This window comes from Euleptes europaea, chromosome 1 (genome assembly GCF_029931775.1).
Source record: "Euleptes europaea isolate rEulEur1 chromosome 1, rEulEur1.hap1, whole genome shotgun sequence".
NCBI lineage: Eukaryota > Metazoa > Chordata > Lepidosauria > Squamata > Sphaerodactylidae > Euleptes > Euleptes europaea.
In genome coordinates, this window is record NC_079312.1 from 91,111,675 (window position 1) to 91,131,048 (window position 19,374).

At 44.3% G+C, this 19,374-nt stretch overlaps 1 protein-coding gene across 1 annotated transcript in view; it reads right to left on the reverse strand.

Annotated features, from left to right (window-relative positions):
• The window catches only part of SPOCK1 (SPARC (osteonectin), cwcv and kazal like domains proteoglycan 1), a 556,326-nt gene that overhangs the window by 522,234 nt on the left and 14,718 nt on the right, over positions 1-19,374 (reverse strand). The window lies entirely within an intron of this gene.

Below are 19,374 nucleotides of genomic sequence, written 5' to 3' on the forward strand. Positions count from 1 at the left end.
GAAGATAAATGAAATATATGCAATACTTAATTTCTAACCAAACCTAAACTTATTTTCTGTTCTAACATAACATACATCCTTTATCAGCGTATAAAATTATACTATTTGGCATATTCATGGAAAAGTATAGGTTTTTTTACAAGCGAGACTATGATTATACTTAGAGAAAGATACAGGGTATTACTGCATCCTTTGCTACCTTAGCACATCTGTTAGTTTCTGTCCAAATTAAAACTTTTTTTTAACTAGAAAATGTACATGTTCATTGTTTCAACTTGTATGTTCAGCTCTTAACCTCAGATGGAAAAACTGTCTCATAGAATCGCAATAGGATATCAATGTTCCTGATATCCAAAAAACTGTTCATCCACCCACCACCACCATTTCTGTATATAATAAAGGGCTCTATATCTGCAATTCATAACACCTGATGTTTCTATTGTATTCACTTTCTTTCATAGGGTTGTGGTGAGAATAAAATGGAGGCGGGAAGAATGATGTAAGCCAATTTAGCTCCCCATTGGGGAGAAAAGCTGGATATAAATATTCAGAAGTTACCTTCAGTTGGCTCACCCACCTTTTGTTTCATAAGAGCAACTTCTAAGTAACAGAAAATATGGTTAGCTATTCCCCCCTTGCCCAGCATGTTACCATGTTTAGTTGTCTCATAGAAACAGAACATGGACTAGAAAAGGCACCAGAAACTAAGTTAAGCAGCACAGAGAAAGTTCTATGAAATAAAAAAACTTCTAAAAGAGTCTGGAGCAGATCTTTTCACAATCTTTTCCTGGGAATACCTGATCTATTCTGCAGCAGCAAGCAATATAGCTCATGAGCTTCCCGTTGGAGACACATTATCCTATGCAGTTACCAAACGGCTTTCCTCAACCATGCCACAATATGCAGTGGGTCATCAGTAGGGTTGCCAACTCTGGGTCAGGAAATTCCTGGAGACTTGGGGGCAGAACCTGAGGAAGGTAGGGTTTGGGGTAATTTGGGGGTGGAGCCTGGGGAATAAGGGGTTTGGGAAGGGGCAGAACCTCAGTGAGAATAATGCCATGGAGTCCACCTACCTAAGCCACTTTCTCCAGGGGAGCTGAACTCTGTGGACTGGAGATCACTTATCATTCCAGGGGATCAACAGGCCTCACTTGAAGGTTGGCAACCCTAGTCATTAAATTTTCATTGCTTTGCAAATTACAATATTTCCCACAATTAAAAAATTTATTTTTTAAAAAAAAATACAGCTCATCTCCAGACTAAAGAGATCAGTTCCCCTAGAGAAAATGGATGCTTGGAGGGTGGACTCAAATTCAAATTCAAAACCTTTAATGGCATATAGGAGGGTGGACTCTAAGGAATTCTTCGCCAACTGAGATTCATGTCCTCCCCAGGCACCATCCCCAAATCTCCAGGAGTTTCCCAACCTGGATCTGGCAACCATACTCCACCAGGAGCCAAGGAGGACCTGGCAACCCTACTAGTGAACCTAATAAGGTAGGGATAAAAAATCAACTTCCTTAAGGAAGGCAGTGGTGTGACTCCACAGAACACAACATCAGTTGAATCAATTTCTGCTTATTGTGAAAGGGAATGAAATGGAAGATGACTGGGGAAGGCACTGGCAAACCACCCCATAAACAAAGTCTGCCTAGTAAATGTCGGGATATGACATCCCCCCATGGGTCAGGAATGACCGGGTGCTTGCACAGGGGACCTTTACCTTTTTTTAAACAGGAATACTTTCCACTGAATATTAATTCTGTCTTTAAAGCTGACCTCTTTTTTAAAATTGAAAATCCAGGAACACATTAAACACATTCATTTCAAGGTATGGGTGCAGTGTGTATTTTACCTCTGGCACGATCAAAGAAAAGCAGTCTGAAAATTGGACAAGGAACATGAAATCTTTTCATATTGTTTTTACTCGGGATTCTTCTTTCCAAGCATTTCCCTACTTCATTTCTACCTTGTACTACCATTCTTGCATTATCAGTTTGTAGTGGTCTTGCAATGGCACCCCCTGGGCATAGACGTCTATTGACACACCCAAGTTTTTAATGCGACTCACATCCACATCTGGATTTAATAGAAGACACTTTCATAAGAGGCTTCTCCCGACTGACGACAGAAATCACAAGCAACACTAGGTAAAGTGAACTGCACTGCCAAGAAATACAACCTCTTGCGAGTTGTACAGATACTTAAAGTCCTAACTTCAGACTTGTCATAAACATACCTTTCAATGTATTTGCACTATTGCTTTCTATACTGATGGCAATATAGAGGGTACTGATATGACACAATTATTTCTTTCCCATGCTGTCACGTGCTTTATGATGCATCTACTTGTAGTTATCTATCTGGGAATCTGTTTTTATTATAATTTTTGCTATGCTAAGATTTCATCTCGAAACATTGTTTAAGAGATTTCAGCAACTACAGTTGCTTAGATAAGCTGAAAGGTGGTGAAGGAAGCCATTAGAATGAAATTGCTCTTATCCACACGATGGCAGCTATAGAAACAAAAATGTGTAGATAAGATCACTGTTGTGTTGTGCCTGTAAATGGTGCTGAAAACATTTAGGTGGACTGTAATGAATTTGAAAATGCTCAACTTGTGAGGCATTTTCAAATCTAGCCCTGAGCCATACGTGAGCTCAAATGGCCATACTTTACTCTCAGGGAGAAGAAACACCAAGCAAAAGCACAAGAAGAAAAAAACTAAATAAGGTAGCCATTTTTTAAGTGGATATTTTCAGCAAGTCTCAAACAAACTTGCTTTCTTGCCCTTAGCAGTGTATTTGTGAGAGATCCCCCTCTCTGAGTTTGCTTCTCCAAATCAGTTGCTCAGACGTTGATACAGAAACAATAGATTTATTGAAGCCTTCAGGAGATGAGACAGGCACAGGTAGAAAGTTGCAAGTGAGGGGCTATACGGGTTTACAGAATATATTGACTCCAGGGCACTGGGGCACTGGGGTTCACACTTATTGTTATGGGAAGTTACAAGCTTGGCATAATACAAAACATCAGACGGATCCCAGGAAGTCTGGTGCGGCTATCACACTTCCAAGGCCGCACCGGCCTGAGGGAGTACTGGCAGGAAGAACAGCGGGGGGGAAGATACATGGGCCATCAGGCCTGGCGCCTGAGACCAGAAGGTGTGAACTGCTTTTACGAGTTCACTGATAACACCGCAGGTGATGGAAAGCAGAGACACAAAGACAGAGACCCTCACATTCTGCCCCCCTTAAGGCCCCCCTCCGAGAGGACGAGGCTTATCGGGATAAGCGAGGTGAAATTTTCGGACCAAGCGAGGAGCTGCCATGTGGGGTGCGGCCACCCATTCGTCATGAGCGGAGCCAAGGTTTTTCCAGCGAACAAAGTAAAACAGTTTCCCTTTCTTCCATTTGGAATCTAAAACCTTGGATATTTCCAAATGGGTATCCCCTCCTACTACGGTAGGAATCTCATGAGCGGGAGGGGGGTGGAACTGGGGAGCTGCTACATAAGGTTTGAGGAGGCTTATATGGAAGACTGGATGAACTCCCTTGAGAGTCTTAGGGAGACTCAGTTCCACGGTAACCTCGTTGATTACTCTGGTAATGGGGAAAGGTCCTACATAACGGTCGCTCAGTTTTTTGCAGGGGCGAAGAGAGCGGAGGTTTTTGGTGGACAGATAGACTTGCTCCCCCACCTTGAGTTCCCATCCCGGAGACCGGTGTTTGTCTGCTTGTTCCTTGTACTTGCTTTTTGCCCTTTCCAGATTTTTGAGCAACCATGGCCAGGTGGATTTAACCACCTGAATCCACTCCTGAAGATCAGGGGTAGACTGGAGCTCTGGCGAGACGGGGGCAGAACCGAAAGGGCCAAAATCCGTCCCGTATATAACTTGGAAGGGACTAAAGCCGGTAGAGGAATGAGGCGCATTGTTGTACGCATATTCGGCAAATGGCAGCAGGTCGACCCAGTCGTCCTGGTGGAAATTTACATAGCAACGCAAATAACATTCTACTACCGCATTTACTCGTTCCGTTTGACCATCCGTTTGGGGGTGATAGGCGGAAGAAAGGCCCTGTTCCTCCACTCCCATTAACTTTAGGAAAGCCCGCCAGAATTTGGCAACAAACTGGACCCCCCGGTCGGAGAGGACCTTCCTCGGGATCGAGTGTAGCCTGAGGACGTGCGTGATGAACAGTTTAGCTAAGCCCTGGGCTGAAGGAAGACCTGCACATGGAACGAAACTGGACCTACCTCCCCCGACTTGGAGGTAGGTCGGTGATAAAATCCATGGCGATGACTTCCCAGGGACGGGAGGGGTTCTCAAGCGGTTTGAGAAGCCCCGGGGGTTTTCCCATCCGTTTCTTGGCTGTGGCGCAGGTGGGGCAGCTGCGCACATACAACTCTACATCAGACCTCATACCGGGCCACCAGAATTGCCTTCGAACCAGGTGAAGCGTTTTTATGAAACCAAAATGACCCGCTAGCCTGGCCCCATGTACAAGTCCCAATACTTCTTTGCGAAGGGAAGATGGGACATATAGTTTCCCCCCTTGCACCCACCAAGTGTTGGTTCGTTCCAAGCCAGTGGGGAGGAGATGGTGCTCCTCCTCCTGTAAGGAGGCGTCCCGGAGTCGCTGTTGGAATGCTTCCGGGATACCTTTGAGCGTAGGGGGGGTCTCCGGTTGGCGGGCTTGGGATCGGGTGGTGACGGCCAAGCCAGGGACTTCCCCTCGCTGTTCGGGAGTGAACAGGGAGTCGACGGGGCGATCGAAATCGTTGCGATACTGGGGAAGTCGTGACAAAGCATCAGCTAGGGCATTTTCTTTGCCAGGGACATGTTTGAGGGTGAACCGGAATTTTGCAAAAAATTGGGCCCACCGAATTTGTTTGGCATTGAGTTTTCTAGCTCCCTTGAGAGCCTCAAGATTCTTGTGATCTGTGCACACTTCGAACGGCAGCTCGGCCCCCTCTAAGAAGTGTCTCCATATGGTAAGGGCATGTTTGACCGCTGCTGCCTCCTTCTCCCAAATGGCCCAGTTGATTTCGGACTGGGAAAACTTCTTGGAGAAGTAGGCGCATGGCCTCAACCGTCCCCCCTCATCCCTCTGCAATAGGGCCCCGCCCATGGCTACATCCGAGGCATCCACCTGCACCACGAAGGGCTTGGTGCAATCCGGGTGAGCCAAAACGGGTTCGGATGAAAAAAGTAGCTTTAAACGTTCAAAAGCTTGCTGGCACTGGGGAGACCATTGCAGACGGGCTGAGGGGAGTGCGGCGCTAGCCCCCCTGTCCTTGGTACGCAACAGGGCAGTGAGGGGAAGCGCAACTTGGGCAAAGTTGGGAATGAAATTCCGGTAAAAGTTGGCAAACCCCAAAAACTGTTGAAGTTGGCGGCGGGTAGTGGGGGTTTCCCAGTCCCGCACCGCCTGGACCTTGGCGGGGTCCATTTCCAACCCTTGGTGGGAAATCACATACCCCAGAAATGTAATAGAAGGTTGGTGGAATTCACACTTGGACACCTTAGCATACAGTTTGTGCTCCCGCAGCCGCTGGAGCACTTCTCGCACTAGGCGCACATGTTCTTCCATGGTCTCAGAGTAAATAAGAATGTCATCGAGAAATACCACCACCCCCCGAAACAGTAAATCATGCAAAACTTCATTAATTAATTGCATAAAGACACTCGGAGCCCCCGAAAGTCCGAACGGCATGACCAGGTACTCAAACATCCCAAAACAACTGGAAAAGGCCGTTTTGGGTTCGTCTCCTTCTTTGATGCGAATGCGGTGGTAGGCTTCTACCAAGTCCAGTTTGGTGAAGATTCGGCCCTCCTTTAATTGTGCTAGAAGGTCAGGAATAAGAGGGAGGGGGTAAGCATTAGACTGGGTGACTGCGTTCAGTCTGCGAAAGTCAATACACAGTCTTAAATCTCCCGTCTTTTTCTTTACAAAGAAAGCTGGGGCTGAATAAGGAGCCTTGGAGGGGCGTATGAAACCCCTCGCCAGATTGACATCCAGATAGTCTCGCAATACAGTCTTTTCACTAGGGCTCATGGGGTAAACCTTTCCCTTAGACAGTTTGCCTTCCCCTACAATCTCGATGGCACAGTCCGTTTCTCTGTGGGGAGGCAGTTCGTCGCACTCTCTAACATCGAAAACATCAGTAAACTGCGAGTACTCAGAGGGTAATTGAGGAGAGACTGGGGCGGGGGACCCTACCAGTGCGGCGGCTGGAGTTCTGAGTACCCGTTCCTTGTCATGCAACCCACAGGGGTTTTCGGGGAAGGAAAGCACCCGTTTAACCCAATCAATGGAGGGATTGTGTCCCCTTAACCAGTTCATCCCTAACACCACAGGGGTTACAATAGGGGCGATGGTGAAATACAACCGTTCCCAATGTTCCCCCACGGACATAATCACGGCTGCAGTTCTGTGGGTCACAGGGCCCCGTTTAAAGTCACTCCCGTCCATTTGGGAAAAACGGAGGGGTCCCGGAAGCCGCTTGCGCCGGACACCCAACTTCTTGGCAGTTTCCTCATTTATCATGGTGCGGGCACACCCCGAGTCGACCAACGCGGGGACCTCTAACGGGGGACCCCCTTTGGGTAGGGACAGATGAACACGCACAAATACATTGTCCTCTTGGGCGCTTACCATCGGTGGAGCTCCTTGCACAACGATAGGGACGGTCTGCTGCGGAGCCCCCTCTACAGCAGACCGACGGCGTTTTTTGCCGGCTGTTCCCACTCTTCCTCCTCGCTGGAAGAGGGGGACGGGGTGGTGGCTTCCGGGGAGCCGTCCGAATCAAAGACGGTATTTGTAATCCGGGACCCCGATGGGACCGTAGAGTCGGATGCCCCATCCTGGGGGCGCGCGTGGAGAGCGGAGGGTGCGCCGGAGCGCCGGCTCAGTGGTCCACTTCTGCGGCGAGGCTGGCTGTCGGCGGCCGGTTTCGTCGGCTCGGCCTGGGTTTGGCGGGGGGGGGTCGGACGGCCTGAGCGAGAGGGGCATTGCGATGCAAAGTGACCCTTTCCCCCGCAGATCAGGCAGACGCCGGCCTCGAACCGCTTGCGGCGTTCCGCGGCCGAGAGACCCCCGCCACTCCCTTGCCGGAGTTCCCGGCCACGGTCACCTCGGGGCCTGGGGTCTCGCCCAAGCCGTTGCTTGGACAAGTTCAGGAGTTGTTTGCGATTCTCGATGTCAGCAGCATGGCGAACCCAACCTTCCACATCCGGGGGGTTCCCTTGCATGAAGGCCCAATGTTGGAGGTCTGGGTTGAGACCCTCCCTGAAACATTGTACCAAGGTAGCTTCACTCCAGTCCAGAATTCGGCTAGCCAGTGACTGGAACTCACTTGCATACTGCGCCACCGACTTAGTCCCTTGGCGCAGTTGCATCAGGGAGGCTTTAGCCCGCTCACCCAGAGTCGGGTCCTCAAAACGGTTTCGGAGTGCTACCATGAACTCGTCCAGGGTTCGCAGCACCGGCGAGCGGAGTTCATACTGCAACACCATCCAGGCAGCCGCCTCCCCTTGCAGTAAGGAAGCCACGTACTGCACCCGGGACTCCTCAGAAACGAAGGTTCGGCCTTGTTCCCGCATAAAAATGTCTACTTGGACCATAAAGAAGGTCAACTGGTCTCCCGACCCGTCATACGTGACTTTCAGGTCCCGACGGGCCGGGGGGGCAGGGGTTGCGGGCGGAACTACCGGCGCCCCGTCTGGGGGAGCACCGGCTGGAGGTTGCAACTTCAGCGCATCTAGGGTCGTGGCCATCTCACCCATTACGCGTTGCATGATCTCCATCTGCTCCTGCATAGCCCGGCGGTCTTCCTGCCACTGCTTTCGTTCTTCCTCCATGAGGGCCTCTTTGCGGGCCGGGTCCCCTTCGAGTCCCGTGCTGGGGAAGGCCAACCGGCGATCCTTCGCCGCAGTCCGCGAGAGCGACCAGCCCTTGGGAGAGTCCAGCCAATAAGTAAGCCCCCGGGGACGTTCGTCCCGATCTTGGTCGGGGGCGCGACCCTTCGGTTTCTTTGGCTTGGCTCCCTCCTCCTTCGGGTCCGGCTTCTCCGGCTCGTCCGGTTCCTTGGGGGCATCGGGGTTAGGGGTGGTGTCCTCGTCGGCTGACATTCTGTCCAAAGCGGTACAGCTGCAGTCCGAGAGGCAAGGACTTGCAACTTAATGTGAGAGATCCCCCTCTCTGAGTTTGCTTCTCCAAATCAGTTGCTCAGACGTTGATACAGAAACAATAGATTTATTGAAGCCTTCAGGAGATGAGACAGGCACAGGTAGAAAGTTGCAAGTGAGGGGCTATACGGGTTTACAGAATATATTGACTCCAGGGCACTGGGGCACTGGGGTTCACACTTATTGTTATGGGAAGTTACAAGCTTGGCATAATACAAAACATCAGACGGATCCCAGGAAGTCTGGTGCGGCTATCACACTTCCAAGGCCGCACCGGCCTGAGGGAGTACTGGCAGGAAGAACAGCGGGGGGGAAGATACATGGGCCATCAGGCCTGGCGCCTGAGACCAGAAGGTGTGAACTGCTTTTACGAGTTCACTGATAACACCGCAGGTGATGGAAAGCAGAGACACAAAGACAGAGACCCTCACAGTATTCTTTGTTCAAAAACACATGGCTCAAATAACATTGTGATCAATAAATAGGTCATGAAACTGGGAATTTCTAGGCCTGCTATGAACAGCATATTGAATATAATATTGCTGAAAGGAACATTGGGCTGGACATTCATACAATAGGAATGTTTTCTCATGTTAGAAGGGATCATATGTTTCCTCCAAATCTGCTTCTGGCTAACCACACCAGGAAAAGAGGCAGAATATTACGCTTTACACAACTGCTTCTGTTTGGTGTGTGTGGCCTCAAGCTGATTTTTGGTGACCCTGTAAAGTTTTCAAGGCAAGAGACAATTGGAGGTGATTTGTCATTGCCTGCTTCTGCGTGGGCTGAGAGTGTTCTGAGAGAACTCTCCTTCATGTGGAGGAGTGGGAAATCAAACCCTGATCTCCAGATTAGAGTCTACCACTCTTAACCACTACACCATGCTGTTTGGTGAGGAAAGGAAAAGCGGAGGAATCAGTACTTTCAGCAATATCTGAATCAGACCCTGGTTACCTGGTATATGTGAAATAATATGTTTCTTTTCACATACCTAAACATTAAGTCTCCCTCTCAATCTCACACATACACACAAACTGTACAAGAAACTTGCATAAGAATAAATGTTGCAAGCAAGCTTGAAAAGCGAATAGACCTGGGACACTAATCCTAACAATTTCTTTTGCTTGGGAATAGCAATGCAGAAGAATCACAAAGTCACTAATTTGACTAAAACTTCAATTATTCTTTTGGGTTCTTCTAGGTTGCAAGCAGAAATATGGTTGGAAAAGGGCTTTTTAAATTACAATTATGTAAAAAAATTGGTAACTAAGAAGGGTACTTGTATAAACACCCTATATGTAGAGGAATGATATCTTACATACATTATACATTATTTACATACAAGACAACTCCTCCAACTTTACATTTTCTTCCAGTTTAACTTTGCTCTAGTATAAGCGATGGCTCCGACTTACCAAAAGCCCAACTTTGTGGGCCAGCGCGAGGGAGGTTGGCGCCACATGTCTGGGGGAGGTAGCATAGGAAGGTGGTTTGGAGCTGCAGGGCTCCCAGCCAGGCAGCAAAGGCTGCTGGCTAAATGGGGTTGGGGGTTCCTCTTTTGAGAGTGGGTGGAGAGGCAGGCACTGCTGGGACAGCTTCCCTGCGTTGTTGTGCTCCCGGTCCCCGCCCCCTATTTCAAATCAGCCCAATCAGAGCCCAAATATACCGAGGCGTCCCAGACGCCAGCAACAGACCACTCAGGTCCACTGGCTGGGTTTATATTTTGCTGCTGGTTCCTTGCTCAGCTCAGTTCTCCGCTCACATTTGTAATGTCTTCATAATATAGTTTTTTGCTAATGTCACTGTGACTAGTAAGTTTCCTAAAAGTCAGATTTTTAGCTGGCAGAATGCAGTCTTATTTGTCTTTATTTCTTTAAACAATTATTGCCAACAGCTGGCAATGGACAAGCAAAAAAGTAGCAACTTTCTACTTTTTGTAAAGTTCTGGGGGCTGGCTGAACGAGGCTTTTCATGTTGGAAAGCATCAGGCTATTCAGACCCACCCACTGGGCATGTAATACTGGCATGTAAACTGCATTGTACACTACCCTGAACTGTTTGGAGTAAGAGCAGGATAGAAATGCTTCACATATGAAGGGCACCTTTAAAAGAGGATGTTTATTCCTCATTCCTAGTACCTCTTCTATGGCTTCCTGATAAGTACACAGTTGCCAGCACAGGTCAGCCAATGAAATGCTGCTAGTCACTCCACTCCAAATTTATCTAGCCTCAAGGAAAGCCTGATTCTTTACAGTGATGGCTTTCACACTGTGGAACAACTTGCCAGAGGATGTTCTGCCTTAAAAGGCTTTTGGTTGAATACAAAGAATAAAAGTTACCCTGTTTGTGGCAAATTCTAATTAAAATCTCCTTGACAGTTTCTTGATTGTGGTTATTTATTTTTGTTCCATTATAACTGTGATTTATTGTTGTTTGAAAAAAGTAGGACTTGAAAAAGTAGGACACAAAAGTAGACTTGAAAAAGTAGGACACAAATGTTCAAATGAATGAAGCATATTCCTACAAAACTGGAATTTGCTCTATGGGGGAAAATACAGCTAATCCTGACTTTCCCCCCACTCTGCGCAAATTGCCATTTCACCCAGAGATCCTTTCCCCAATCTTCAAAGCAGTTGTCTTTGCTCCTAATCAAAAAATTCTATGCATGGTCATGTCTTCTCTCTTTTGGCTCTGAATTAAGAAACTCTCTAGTCTCAGTCAGTATTATGACTCCTATATTTCTGCATCCTTACATTCCCATATTTCTTGTCATTCTTACTGTAAATAAATACATGGTATTTCTATCAGAATACAGAAGATATAGTTTGCAATACCTCATCAAAATTTACAATCTGACATAGGGAAGAGAAGTATGTGCCACAAAAGATTATTTCATTGGATGTTACTTATCCTGTCCTAAATTCATACGATGTACTTCAAAGCTGTAACCATTCCATACATCTAAGAATGTGATCTCCATTTCTATATCCTTAAGAAGTCTAGGGAATGAAAACATAGTATAAAACATGGTTTCCCTGTTTATTAGAGTGCTTCATCCATCGTGGCTTGGCGATAAATATAAGCTCTCTCAGAGATAAGCATCCAAAATGCTGTTTATACTTGTTTGTTTTTAAAATCTGCCAATCTTGAACCAAAAAGAAATTGGAAAAATAAAACGAACTGATTGCGACAACATAAGACAGGATGCAATAATCCATCCAGCCTCTTTTGGATATAGAAATAATATATCTGTTAGATTAGAGCTATAAAGTATATTGGAGTAGTGTTCTTTTACCTACTTAGAAGAGAAAGGGACAAAAACCGAGCGCTTTCTCTTTTAAATGTACAGAAAGAACATTTTACAACTAATTACCTGTCAGATTTTGCATCTTATTGTCCTGAACAGCAGCTCACACAGACTTTAGTGATAGTGCTCCTAGGACTACAACTGCTTTCATAAGTAGATTTCACGGACCAAAAGAAACCACTTAGTTGCTCTCAGCTTCAATGACACATTCAAACCCCTCACCACATTAAGGTGCAAGTCCAAGAGGAGGAACATTTGGAGGTGATTCATTCATAGTCACCATAAGTGACCTGACGGCACACCACACACACACACAATAACTATTCACTTAGGAAAATTAGTACTAGTAACAAGAAAGGACATACAAGTCTAGCCATTAGAAACTTGACTTTCCTGAAGAATTCTCACCTTCAAAAGAGAAAATAAAATGTAATACCCCCAGTTTCTAGCTCTCATGGACTGCAGAAATTAAGCCAGTCATCTAAATTTAGTGGTGTTGATAAGAGCTGAGGCTCTGTGGTTTTAATTACTTCCTGCTTTTCCCATGCCTTTCAGCCCATGGTCCTACACGCCTACCTGTATCTTCTCTAACAACCACATCAGCAAAATAAGTTATATAAGTAAGTACATTAGGCACATTGCTGTTTGCCTAACTGATTAGGAACACAGACTTTCCTTTTAATTGTGCTACTTTCTTACTTCATTTTGTAAAGTGTTTTGGTCTTCACAAGCTTAGCAAAACTACTAAATAAGTATTACTAGGTCATTTAGTAGATGCACTGCTTTAAATGAGGGCTGTCCCATCTGTTCCATTCCTAATTATGAAAAAACTTTACCACCACTTCAGCAAAATACTAAGTAATTTAACATGTGCTTCTTCTGTAAATGGACCTACACTTTCTAAAATTAAGTCAATGCTACCAAACAACTTATACATAAGTTCCAAAAGAAGAAATGGTGGCAATTTTTTTGGAAGATAGAAAGCATGTAGAGAATGAAATTTCCACAAGCTGGAATGTCTTTGAGTTAGTTCAGTGGTACTCACTCTGTGGCTCGTAGAGAGCCACATTCACAATTACCACCATCCCAAAGAGCCATATGACCACTATATGACCTATGAACCACCCCATTGAACACACATATACATTAATATAAGATATAGCTATTAATATTAAATATTTAACTATAACCGCTTTAATTACAAGAGTACTTGTATTAGAGTAATCTGGTGAACTGGATTTGTTTCCCCACCCCTACACATGAAGCCAGCTGACATTGGGGCAGTCACAATCTCTCATCTCCACCCACCTCAAAGGGTGTCTGTTGAGGGGAAGGGAAGGTGATTGTAAGCCAGTTTGAGTCTCCCTTAAGTGGTAGAGAAAGTCGGCATATAAAAACCAACTCTTCTTCTTCTACTACTTCTACTTCCTCTGAGCATGTAGAGTTGTCTCTTCCAACCACTGCTGAACCTATGCCCCATTTTCTTCCCTTGCTTTCTTCTTGGTCTCTGCACAAGGCCCACAGCCTACGTGAGGGGAAGATGGCCAAGACTACTCTGTCTCATGACGAGGAGACAGTGAGAAGGCAGAAATGGAAGTAAACTACTCTGAGTCAGCAAGGTTGTGAAGCCTCTCTTTGCAAGACTATGAGCCCTTTACTTTCTTCTCCGCTTTCTCACTCTCTCCAGCACAAGGCAAAAAAGCTCAGGTGAGAGAGTGAAATTGCAAAGGCACCCAGAATAGATTGTATTGAAAAGGGAGTAAAGCCACCATCATACCACTATAGCCAGCTTGCTCTTTTTCTGGGAGCTGCTGTGGTGGTGGTAATGGTTTTAACTCTCTTCTGTGCAGCAAGTTCTCTTTCATGAAACATGAGGTGAGTTCCACACTGGGAAACAGCACTCAGAAGAGCCACAGATCACATGTCAGAGAGCCACATGTGGCACCCAAGCCATTGAACGACCATCACAGAGCTGGATCCTGCAGAAGATTTCTGTGGATGAAAGGGGAATGACTTCCAATTCCCTCTTCCTGCTTCAGACCTCTGATTTTCCCATCATTCTGTTACTGGAGGTCCCTGAACCTCCAAGAGCAGCAGTTTGAGCTGCAGCACAGCAGGGTGGGGGAGGCAAGGAAAGTCCACACCATCCATAAAAATGTTCCACAGGACCCAAACCTTTTTCAGGAAATTGCCACAGACACCTGTAACTGCTGGCAATTCTAAACATAATACAAAATAAAGTGTGAAATAAACGGCTCTATCAGTGCTAACTGAACCTAGGTTTTGTGTCAAGATAAATCTTGATCTCTTAAAAGACAAATACGAAAAAGTGGGTGCTTTAATATAACTTACCTATAGGTGTTACAACAAAGTTGATAACTGTCCATAGCAAGAAATCATCCTGAGTCCTCAAGGTCACTGCATCTTTACCATCAAAGCTCCTTTAAGCACAACACGAACTGAATGTAACAGTTCAACAAAAATGTGATTTAAAACTACTGCCCCAAGAACTTTTGAAGATATGATATGCCAAAAGTATAACGCTGTAATTAAAAGACCCCTCCCGCAGCAAAAGCCTTTTATCTGCAACTGTATCACATGTGCTTTCTCTCAGTATTATGTACAATTTATGAAGTCAAATTGTGTATACGTGCTATATATGAGAGTCTCTGGAACAAGATGCATTTTTCACGATGAAGTGGTGTTTGCTAATTTGCACCTGATTTCATTCATTCCAAATCTTTTAGAAAAAAATGCTAATTACAAGGTATGTGATTATTTAAGCAACATGAACCACTATATAGTCTTTATTTTGAAACAACAACCCTCAATTAAGCACAGCTCAGCTCTAACAGTAAAATAGCACATATGGCAAATCTTAGCTATTTGTTTTGAATGCTTGGTGGTTCTGCAAGCTAGTTCCTTTTCTTTTTCTTTTCAGAAAAGGATTTTCCTGAAATTCTATGAACAGTACATGACTGCCAAACAGGACAGCTGAATGCAGTGATAATTAAGTATATTATTTACACATGTATTACGTTAGTCATAACGTAATTGTAATACTACTAAGTGAGGCACTAAGCAAATGATAATTCATGGTTTATGATAAGTAATAGTACTAGTGGTATGACGAAATCAACTTAGGCAAGTGGACCATTTTTCAGCCTACTCACATACCTCTTAGAACAATTTCTCCCATCAACTACTGGGGGAAACATATATACTGAACACAACAGCTCATATCCGGATATTGAATTCTTTTTTTGCGTTTAGAGATTTCCATGGAGAAAAGCCTCTAGATCAACGGTGTATATACCTTATACAATCAACAGTGGCCACCTGGGAAAAGCAAAGAACAAGTCTGTGAGAGATTGTTATTTGCAATAAAGCAAAGCCTAGACACACAACCACATGCACATAAACTTCTGAGTTAACACATGACGATAACTATCCACTGGCCGGCTGTGGCTGGTATCTGCAAGATACTCTTTCCACAAACGTTTCCCAAGCCAGACCTCTGAATTAAGGAATGTGGAAAAATTAGTTCTCCACAAAGAAAAACTAATACTATTTGTAATAATGTTAGAATATATGTTCAGAGTGGCGCAGAGTGGTAAGCGGCAGTACTGAAGTCAAAGCTCTGCTCATGACCCGAGTTCAGCCCCAATGGAAATCAGTTTTAGGTAGCTGGCTCAGGGTTGACTCAGCCTTTCATCCTTCCAAGGTTGGCAAAATTAGTACCCAGCTTGCTGGGGGTAAAGGGAAGATGACTGGGGAAGGCAATGGCAAACCACCCAATAAACACAGTCTGCCTAGTAAATGTCATAGTGTAACATCGCCCCATGGGTTAGTAATGACCCGGTGCTTTTGGAATATATGTTATTGTTCTTTTGTTTGTGTTACAGAGGTTTTGTAAGGGAACCAGAAGGTTTTTAAATTGTTACAATGTATTTTCATTTGGTGAAGCAAGCAACTGTTGCTAAGGGGAGCTTAAAAGGTCACTAAAGAAGAGCTTTCAAGTTCAGGGTTTGAATGAGAGGGATGTTTTAAAGGGGCTCCTAAAGTCCGGATTCCAGAGCCAGTAAAGAACAAGGCTTGACAAAGTGTCAGCAACTGATTGGATGGAACCTTTTGGAGAAGGCATAGAAGCGGCAGTGGCGAGATGCAGCAGAGAAGCAGCCGGAAGGCAAAAGGTTACCAGTTGAGGCCTTCTAAAAGCTGTGTGAGTTAGAGGCTGAAGGCAAGGAGGATTCACCATTGAGGAGAAGGCAGGAGAAAGAGCACAGATAGACTAGGGAGCGGCTAGAAGATCTGTGGCTGAGTCTGCCTGACAAGATGGGAATAATGGCTCAGCAGGACCAAAAGAAGACTGCAAAGTAGCCTGAAGCAGTCCTATTCCAGCACCAACAGGTAGCTGCCAGGCCAATCAGGACATAATCCAGCAGTAAACCTATGAAGTACTGGCTGGGGTAGAAGAATAGGGAAACTTGGCCTCTTTATTTTAATAGGGAGAATGACTATAGGGATAATGACTATTAAAGCCTCATCTTGGCAACAATCATTTAGTGCGGGAGTGGGTAGAATAAATATTTGATCTGCAGTTGTTTTTTCTTCTATTTAAGACTGAAGTCTATTTCCAGGGGACCCAACCTTTGAGATCTTATCAGGTCACCACAAGGAACAAGTTGTCAGTGGTGCAATTTGTCTGCTTGAAGAGACTCACTATAAGGTAAAGGGGAAAAACAAAACAAAATCTAGGGTGGGAGCTCATAAGTATGTAACCTTGTTGCACTGACATGGATAACGTCCTGGCATCTACTTGAGCAAGACTAGCTTCTTGCTGGCATGCTATATAAGAAATCATCACTAAATCAGAGGCAGAATGGTTTGAAGGGTTATGACAATAGAACTAACATAAGAGTAACAAGGAAGGGTGTGTGTAAGAAAGTGCTTCCCTTTTTAACAGAAGGCATCTGGAAGATTCTGCTCAATGTACATTGCTCTCAAAGGGGGGAAGTGAAGCAGCTAATGATTTCATATACATTCTGAGTCAGAAATGGGAATGGTTCCACACTTCTTCCTGCATGGAAATGTAATTCATGTAGAACATTCTTACAGTTTGAAACTACCATGAGAATTCAGCATGAAGTACATAACAAAATTATTCAGCACTGGACAGCTCCTTTTGGCATGAAGGATTAAGAAAAGACTCTAATTAAAAGTTGAGTAAAGGTACAGATGTAGCATAAGTGGCCAAAAAAAGTCATATTTTAAAGGGCATAAGTGAAGAGAGATTGGTTGCAGGGTGGGAAATAGCCAATACTAATTTCAAACATCCTAGGTATTTTACCATCATTTTAGCAATGTTTGATAAATGTAAAATTCAAGAGAATTCTAACACCCCAATTCTGGCACGTATATATTCTACAGAGATGCCAGCAAGAAATTAAAGGCAAACTTATGTCTAAAACAGCAATCAACAGGTACCCTTTACAGGCTATAAAATGAAAAGTAGAGGATTAATTTGTTAGTGAGTCCACTATCCTCCCTCAAATGCAGGAACAATTAGTCGCTATCAGCATTTCATTTTGCCACAGATGTAGACTTAAAGTGGTGGCAGTCACTCACCCTACTTCTCCATGCAAACAAACAGAACTGTAATTAAATACAGCATTTGCTGAATACCAGCATCCAAACCTCCATACCAACTGAGTCCCAGGGCACAACTGGATATTACAACATTCACTTTGACAACCCAGGGACACTGCAGCCAGTGAACCTCAGGAATTCTCTTGTTTTAAAAAATGCAGCAAAGGTCTGATCCTGTTTGGGATGATGGAACAATAGGGAGGATGTGCCCCTGTCTCCCCTCCTCAGCACTGTTTTTCAAGAGCCCAAAGCATTGAAAAACTGCATGGGGGAGACAGGAAGTCCATCCTCCCCCATTGTATCAGTCCCAAGTAGGATCAGGCACCTGCAGCATTTTGAAAGCAATAGAATTATTGGGGTTAAATGGCTGCAGTGTCCCTGGGTTGTCACTGGAGATGCTGCATTGCCTAGTTATACCCAAAGTTATACACTTCCTAGGCAGTATGTTTACTGTATAACTGCAAGTAGAATGGGTTGATTAACATGGTTGTATGTGTCACCTACAGACTGTTCACACTAGGGACAGGCAGAAATAAGCAAAGCCATCTCTGTGGGATTTCAAATGCTATAAACAAGAAGTGGAAGAGGCCAATTCCAAACAAACAATTCAAACTAAAAAGTCATCTGGAAGATACAGCAACCAAATTTCTGGATTAGACCAAACTTATTCATTGTTATTATTCCAGGGTGAACACTTATAGAATTAGAACTGATAGAATGATTCTATGTCTTTTAAAAGTCATTTAGAATACCTAAGAATCAGAGAAAGATGCTGATTGGGATAATACCGGGTGAAGCTCATACTGAGTAAAATGAAGTTTTTTATTTATAGAAGTTTGAAGTCTTGTTTTAAAAATATACCTTAAGGTCATGGTGATAAGCAATGTAGAAAGACTGCAATATGAAATGGAACACACACAATCAAAATATTTTGGGAAGCTTTAGTACCTTGCAAATATTTGCTCAGTGATGGTATTTAAATTGTGTTCCATTTTAAAAGGAAACTAATTCCACTCATATGATTAAGAAATTAAAGGGATTATGTTGCTAACCACTTCTTTTCTACTGCTCATTCAGTACTGAGTTAGAGAAAAATACAAAGCCTGGAGGAGAAAGGATCTAGCTCACTCTAAGAATCATGAAGGTTTAATATATGAATTGTAAAGATCAGTTATGATCAAATCAAGTTGCAGATTCCCGTTCAGACATGACACAAAACCATGAGCCATCATTATTAATCTCAACTATGGTTACTTTGTAAAATCAGGATTTGTCTTGCAGAGTCATTTAAATCCTGGTTTGCCTTGACAAGTGCTGCTCTGCAGCAAGGGCAACACCAGGGAACAAACTCTGTTCAAGTCACAGTGCAGACATCCAAAACAATAGATATGGCTGTGATTAATAAACCAACTTCAAACCATGCTTTTGGATCTGACTTTGATATATCCTAACCAACCACAGTTCAGGGGGTTATCTGCATTCAGATATGCACACTGATCATAACTAGCTTAATTAAGCCCTGATTTCACAGGACAACTGAGCCAAGTGACTATTTCTAAAACAGAATAGGAAGAACTGAAGAGTCTAAGCATTAATAATATCTGCAAAAATCAGGCACATAGACTCAGCCTTGGAAAATCCTATGCAGCTGTTTCCTTCATCCTTCAAACTAGATAATAATTAATCTGGTATTGCATCTCAGAGCAGAAATATCAATGAGGATCTGAAGGCAATTTGAATTAAGCCAGTACATAGCTTCTGAACCACGGAGTCAAATGATGCACAACATCCATGCCTGACAATGTTGTGGGTTTTTTTTTAAGTCCCATGCAGCTATCAAAACCAAAAGGTTTGAGCTCCCAACAAGCTCCCATAAATGGCTTAGTGGGCTGGGCTGACTTGGTCCATCACAACTGGTCTTGGCCGGGGAGGGTGGGCTAGATATTCAAATAATAATAAATTAAATAAATGGTTAAATTCTGCTTCAGAGCAGCAACCATTCTACAGCTGTACCCACACACAAATACACAAACATTATTCCATTCAGTGTATAAGAATCAAAGATGAAATCAATTGTTGCCCTTTGAAGGGGAAAAAAATCTTGCTACACGTACCGTGGAAGCCATCAAATAAAAGCATAATAAGCATAATGGAGAACAGCAAGCTCAAGTAAGGTCCTCTGTGACCAATTAAATAAAAAAGCAGCAGACGAGGACAGAACAATAAG